Here is a 6,326-nt window from a genome sequence, read left to right as displayed (position 1 = left end):
CGGTTGCCAGGCGTTTTACTACTACTATATACAACAACACACTGCCCCTATCTTCCCTCCAAAGTTGGTACATCCCATTTGGGTACCATCTGGCACCGGGGCAGTCATCAGGATGTTTTTCATGCGATCCTAGTGGAGGAAAGCCACAGCTGTACGCCGCTGACAGCTGCTCACGGTCCTCGCTTCGCTGTGCAGAAATTGCCGAGTGTTCCCTGACTCTCTGGATTGAGCAGCCCTGTTCCGCAGCGCTGTGTACGAGGTGGGGGGGAGGGGGGCAGAGAAGAGCGCAGGGGGCTGCACATCGATAGCGAAAGGCAGGCGTCGGACCCGCGAGATGCACTGTGCGATGAGTCATTCAACACGGTAGAGGCAGCCTGGGCAGGAGCAGCAGAATGGTGAACCCGGCAGGGGGTGGCAGCACCGCCGGAGGCACTGCTGGCCTCCGGACAGCCTTCCGGCTGAGAGACCTCCACTACCACCGTGCAAAGAACGTGATCACGTGTGTGGCGGTCAATGAGAGCTCACAGTGGCTTTACCTGGGGTTCTCAGATGGCCAACTGGAGGTGACATCAAACACACCAATCAAACCAGGCCAATTGATAGCTCCCACCCCAGCCCCCTTTAACCACACCCATCTAGTCCCTCCCTCTGGTCCCATCCTCGCCCTCTCCATCTCTCTTCTTTCCTCCCATTTCCTCCCCGACTCGTTCGTTCCTGCATCTCGTCCTTCTCATTGGTGCGGCGCTCTCAATTTCTGCACCGCCTTGGCTTTCCCTTCCTCAATCCCCTCCCATGAGACGCATCTTTCGTTGCCATTCTCTCCATACCACCGCCCCCTGCAGAGCCGTTCCAATGCCCTGCGCCACACAGATGCGACACAATCCAGGACAGGATCCTGTCCAGGGCTGTTGTGATGGGGCTGGTTGTCCCCGCCCGTTGAGATGGCACAGCGGCATATTCGCATGGTCAGACAGCATCAGCAGTCAAGTCTCAGGAACTGTCACTCAGACTGCAGTGCCCTGTGAATACAGGAGCACCGCCTTGAGGTCGGAGAGGCGAGCCTGCGGTGCTCCCTGTCAGCCAGGAAAGCTGTCAGCAAGAAGGTAAGTCGACTCAGAGTCAGCACATCACGAAACCGCGAGTTCATCGGCCAGCACTTTGAGGCTTGCGTTTCTCAAGGGGAAGGTTTGTCTGGATTGCGGGGCACACTGGCAGACAGGCACTGGCAGACTTCGAATCCGAGAGTTTTGGGAGGTGCGACAGGGAGAGCGGCGCAGAGGTTGACAGCTCCACCCCCCCCTCCCCTACCCTCTGCGCTGGCTCCCCTGCCCTCCCAATGGGACACTATGCATGGCGTTAGCCGCTGGAGGACATCTACCATCTGGAGGGCGCGAGGAGGCTGGCAGTTCTGGCCGACGGCACAGTGTGGCTTCTGGACTGTGACTCCCTGGAGAAGACTCAGCTCAGCAGCTTCAAGGTGAACCCCTCTGATACTTCTGCGTCATTGCACACAGACACACACATAGTGGCGCTGTCCCTCTGCACGGATATTCACCTTGGCACACTTGGCACTCACTCCCACCTTCAGGAGTGGCTGCCCCCACACCCACTGACACCCCCGACCCCATGCACGCATTGCCATCGTCTACTCTGTGTCCTCCCCTAGCTATTCTCAATCCTACTGCACCAGATGCCACCCAGTCGTGGTGGGGACATCGACAGAGGCCAGCTGGATGCTCCCTGACGCAACAATCTGCATCCCACCGTTGCACTGGGAAGGATGTCTGATCGTTGAACACGGCCCTTTCGCACCTCTGAGTTTATCACACCCATCCACAGGATCCCCTCCTGCCTCTTCTGACCGCACCTCATGAGGCGAAGCCCCACCAATCCCCTGTCCCACCTCCATCTCTCTCCTGCTTCGCGGGGACAAACCTGCGCCGATGCCAACTCTATTCCCCCCTGCCCCTTTGGCGGTACTCAAACAGTCGGTTCAGACACCTGAACCTGCTGAGATGAGATTGTATGCAATGTCACTCTGTCACATGTCATTCGCTTCTCGAAGTGTGACTTTCCCAATCTCTCTAGTAGCCTTGCGCATCTTCCGCACCGTCATTGGCCTCCGCGTCCGCACTCACTGCCCCCCCCCCCCCCCCCCCCCCACCCCAAACTGTCCTCCAGGGGGCGACGGCGTTGTGCTCCGACCACAGCCCCTCCTATCCCTCCAGGCTTGCAGTCGCCACCAAGGTCGTGCTCACCACCAAGAAGCGGGCCCGCCTGTCCATCTTCAAGGTTAACCCCCCCCCCCCCCCCCCTTTTCCCTCCGGCTTGCAAGCCTCTGTGGTGGCCACTGAGCCACCACATTGCAGAGGGTCATACTCTTTACCTCCCCCCCCCCCCCCCCCCCCCCGTCTCTACCAGCCCGCTCTACGCATCGCTGAGTAGGCTACACACAGGCCAGGGATATGTGGGCGCGAGAGTGTGCCGTTGTCGAATCGCAAATTGATCGCCGGGGAAGGGAAGGTGCGGAGGCATGTCTCCAGTGTGGAACAGAGACAGCAAACTCTCCCTTCGGTATATTCGTCATGACCCGTCAAGCTCAAGCTCATCCGCTCACCGAGCGTCGGGAAGGGAAGGGAAGGGGAGGGGAGGGGAGCGGATCCCCCGTTGCTGCAGGAAGACAGTCGGGAGCTTCAGCTCTGTCACTAGCCAGCATGCAAGACTGCTGTTTCTGGCCAGACGAGCTTCGCGTCAGTAGTCTTTCCCCCCATCACTGTTCCCCATGCCATGGCCCCCGGCTCGCTGGCAGCGTGACAACAAGCCTGTGTCCATGCTTCTTCCCCAAGGTCCGTGGCGGCACCACCCACTCAGACGGGGCAGCCACCGTGGGGGCGGCGCTCCTCGTGAAATCGTTGGACCTTGATGCAGAGAGCCACAGCCTGAGGCGGCTGGCATGGACGGGCAACAGCATCATCGCTGCCACCAACTACCGCTACATTGTCGTCTCTCTGCGGGACGGCTCCTTGACGCCTCTCTTTGACCTGCCCGCGGCCGTGGCAGGGCAGCCAGGGCCACGGCCGCCCATGCTGGCGCCCTTCCCGGCCTCCTCGACTGCCATGCTGCTGATGGTGCGTGCACGGGAGGGAAACATGCCTGAGACAGCGGACATTTCAGGCTCGGATGTGTTCTGTCTCTCCCCTTAAACCCGATCACAGGACCGCCCGGATTATTTCGCCTCACCCGCGCCCACAATTGTCTTACCTCCCCGTCTCCTTCTTCCTGCTTTTCGCCTTCTGCCCCTTTCCCGTCTTGCGTTGTCTCTCGCACCCCCGCCAATCCCCCGCCAATTCCCCCCCCCCCCCCCCCCCCCAAATGGCCATGTGTTCTTTGTATCCCGAAATCTCGCTTTTATCTTCCGTATGTCCGTTGCCTACTTAAATCCCTGACTTGCTGCATTCCTCCTTCCATTTTCCCGACTTTCCTCTCTCCCAGCTTCACAGTTCTCCCCTTCTTTCTGCTCGGCCCCTGCACCCCCTTCGTCGACTCGCCTGCAGCGGGTCTTGCCCCAGCCACGTGTGGCACTGCTGTGTGGCATGCACCCATGGCGTCTTCCGTTTCTCTCCATCACCTCTGAAATGTTTGCGGGAATCTACAGCCCCTCCTCGCTCGTGTTTGCCCCAACCCCACGCTTCTGCACCGTGTTCGGCCGGTGTGTGTCTGCCAAAGCCCTCGGCTGATGCGTGACTGTCCATGCATGCCTGTCCCTCCAGGAGCAAGTAGGGATTGTGGTCAACAGCGAGGGCAATCCCACCGGCGGGACCCTGGCCTTCCCATCCGAGCCCTTGGCGTTCTCTCAGTGCGGAATATACATCCTCGCTGTCTGCGGCACTGGGGTGACCATCTATGAACAGGCCACTGCCGCACCTGTGCAGACCATTCCTTGCAGTCTCTATGAAGAGGGTCAGTTTGACACCCACCCTGCCCTTTCATCCTGATCTCGTGTCGGCCTTGTCTCCCCCAGACCCAGTCTCACGCTCTGTTCGTTGCTCTCTATGCACGCATATCTCACGCCTCAACTGCTCTGCTCTCTTCAGTTCTCCATGCTTTGCTGTATGTACAGCCCTGGCCCGCTACAGTATCTCACATCCTGTCTTGGGCACGTCGCAGACGGGGAGGCGTGGGCTTGCGCCGCAGGCACTAGTAACGGCTCGTGCGTGGCCGCTGCAAGCCGCCGACGAGTGCGCCTGCTACAGCCTGTAGGATTGGAGGTGCAAGCAAGGGAGCTGCTGAGGGAGGGTCAGCATGAGGCCGCGCAGGCCCTGGCTGAATGTGCAGGCCCAGAGGGGGGCTGGGCCCTGTGGAGGGACATTGTGCTGGCTGAGTCCGCCTTGCTGCTCTTTCACGGTGAGGCCGAGCTTGGATATCCCGCTTGGGTATCCTGCCTGCAGGCAGGAAGGAGGAAGCACCAAGGGAAGGAGGGAAGGAGAAAAGGGGCATGGTGATGAGGGCAGGGGCGAACGTCTTGGCATGGCTTGGCAAATTGTCAGTGCGTGACAGAGCGAGGAAAGAAGGGAGCGCAAAGGATCAAGTGTGCCCACGCGGGGGAGCAGGGTGGGAGTCACCGGCAGAAGGGCGGTCCATAGGGGATGAGCTTGGCGAGTTTCTTAGCCTACGCACGGGCACCTGGAGATCAGTCAAGCTGTCTCGCCCACTGGCACTGCAGTGCCGCCAGGCTTGAATCTGGACCCTGGCCGATGCCTGGCGACAGCCCCTTATGATTGTTGTGGTCCCCTCGGCCTCACAGACCTGCGGTTCAGGGAGGCGCTTGCTGTGATGCGCGACGTGCCGCTGTCTCTCCTCGGCCCCGTGCACCTCTTCCCGCTTTTCCCGGAGGCCGCCGCAGCCTGGCTGCCCAGCACCGACCTAGGCGGTGAGGGTGCTGCAGTCCCGGACTTGTGGGGCGTTGCCCCTCCTTTACAGGAGCTTCGGGCAATGGTGAAATCGAAAGTTGCGGAGGCAACGGAGGAACGAGCTGTTGCTGACAAAATTTCTTTAGCGAAGCAGCTTGTCGCAGAGTACCTGAATGAGGTTAGCCTTCCTGCACCCCTGTCTTGCCCCCTCCTGTGCATCCCGCTTGTGTCCCGCCCTCCGCGCCCCGCCTCTCTATGCGCGTCCGACCCTTTCCTATCAAACATTCCATGCCCTCTCCTTTCCCAGATCTCCCTTCGCTTACCTTACTTTGCGTCTCCGTCAGCAGATGCCCATTCAGGAGCCTCCACTCGTACCTCTGAATCCGTTGTTTCCTCCATGGTCCTTCTTCCTAACTCTGTGCTGCATGCTTGCCCTTTTCTCCTACTCCTCCCTCCCATCTTTGTCCGCGGCCGGTGATTGTCTGTGAATACCCCTCCGAGGCAACATCCATCCCTCTTCCTGCTCTGACATCCCTTTTCTCCAATGCGTCTCCTTCTGTCCTTGGCCAGCCCAGCCTCATGCGTGGCACGAAGGTGCCGCTGATTCAGTAGATCTGACTTCTGCTGGGCTGCGGGGCCGTGCTCGTCCCACAGGTCAGGGACACAGCTGGTGCGTCACCGGCGGATGGGATAGACACGCTTCTCTTGCGGCTCCTCATCGACGTTGAGGACGTGGAGGGGCTGGAGAAGCTCGTATCCTACCCCAACCTCATCTCTGTCTCAGATGTGGAGGCCGTGCTCGAGGTGCCCGTCCTGTCCCACTTCACACTGCTTGCCTCGCTTCCGCTTAGCTGCGTCGCCCCTCCCCCCTGTCTGGGGGAGCGGCGGGGCTCGCCGATCTCCTAGCCACACCTGCCACCCTTCTCTCTTCTTCCCTTACTGTCTGGGTGTCTGTGCCTTTCTATCACAGTGCATCTTTCCCTCCAATCTTCATTTTTGTGGCTCTTCCTAGCGGAGTCTCCAGCCTCCATCGCCCCCCACCCCTCCCTTCCAGCTCCTGCTCTCTTGCTCTCCCGCCCTCCGCCCTTCCAGCTTTGCCCTTGCCGGCATCCTGAGCTCTATATGCCTGTGGCTGTCAGGGCGCGGGGAGGAGCCACGCCCTCGCTCTCTTGTGTGCGCAGCAAGGCCGTCACGCCATGGCTCTAAGAATATGGCACGAGCTCGCCCAAGGGGGCCGGAGGGAAGCGCCCGCAGAAACTGGTAAGCACCCCGATCAACCTCCGCAGCCAGGCCTCTCCAGAGTCCATAGAGCAGCAACCCCCTCCTCTCGCAACAGTTGTCCATCTACACAATACTTCCTCTCCATCTCCTGCCAATCCTTCCCACTCATGCTCGGTTCCCACCCACATTGGTCTT

General features: G+C 60.2%; 1 long non-coding RNA gene across 1 annotated transcript; it reads left to right on the top strand.

Annotated features, from left to right (window-relative positions):
- Positions 1-1,062: 1,062 nt before the first annotated feature.
- LOC142358124 (uncharacterized) lies at positions 1,063-2,949 on the top strand. Its single transcript, XR_012761760.1, has 4 exons — positions 1,063-1,103; positions 1,361-1,477; positions 2,182-2,292; positions 2,847-2,949. It is a non-coding gene; the product is annotated as an uncharacterized LOC142358124 (long non-coding RNA).
- Positions 2,950-6,326: the final 3,377 nt, after the last annotated feature.

The sequence above is a fragment of the Convolutriloba macropyga genome, unplaced genomic scaffold (assembly GCF_964194025.1).
Source record: "Convolutriloba macropyga unplaced genomic scaffold, txConMacr16.3 SCAFFOLD_6328, whole genome shotgun sequence".
Lineage (NCBI taxonomy): Eukaryota > Metazoa > Xenacoelomorpha > Acoela > Convolutidae > Convolutriloba > Convolutriloba macropyga.
This window is presented reverse-complemented; position numbering and strand designations above follow the sequence as displayed.